This window comes from Athene cunicularia (genome assembly GCF_003259725.1).
Source record: "Athene cunicularia isolate RWA chromosome 17 unlocalized genomic scaffold, athCun1 chr17_part1, whole genome shotgun sequence".
Taxonomy (NCBI): Eukaryota; Metazoa; Chordata; class Aves; order Strigiformes; family Strigidae; genus Athene; species Athene cunicularia.
This window is the reverse complement of record NW_020799122.1, coordinates 251,604-252,298: the sequence shown is the minus strand read 5'-3', so window position 1 is coordinate 252,298 and position 695 is coordinate 251,604.

Below are 695 nucleotides of genomic sequence, written 5' to 3'. Positions count from 1 at the left end.
GCAGAAGACTGAGGACAGGCCAAAAAAGGTGGTTTTCCTCTGCAGATACATAAATGGCAGCTCCAACGTATGTACAGTAATGTCACATTCCCCTTGTGCTGCGTTTCTACAGAGTTCTTGCTGAATGACTCGGTTCTAGATCATAAGGGAATCAGAAAGGCAAATGCCACATTAATCCAAAGAAACAGAGTTGAAGAATGTGCAAATCTTGTATTTGGAATGTAGGGAGGAGGCATTATGGCATTCAGTCCCTCCTTACGTACGTGCATTCATTCCCACTCAGAAAATTGCAGGAAGAATTTCAAGAGTTGTAATAAAAAGTCGTAGCTTTAAAAGAAAGATATGTATCTTAAACAGAAAAATAATGCCTCAAGGCATACTAAGACAACTAGTAATGTGGTAAAAGTAAATTTAGACATAAAATTTTCTTGTGGATAATTTCCTACAAAATTGCCTATTATACTCTGCAACCCTTCCCCGCAAAGCGCATTAACTTCTCAAGGGAAAAGCCAAGAAAGGAGCTGGGCAGGGGAAGATCGGCCTTCTGCCCAAACGGGCCCTTTGTGCATCTCACGGCATCCGCCCGCGTGTGCCGGGCGCGGTGGGACGTGACCGGCTCTGGGCGGCGGGTCGGGCTGCGCCTCAGCGTGTGGCACAGCCGCTGCTTCCGGGCCGGGCTCGTTCCGGCGTCACCG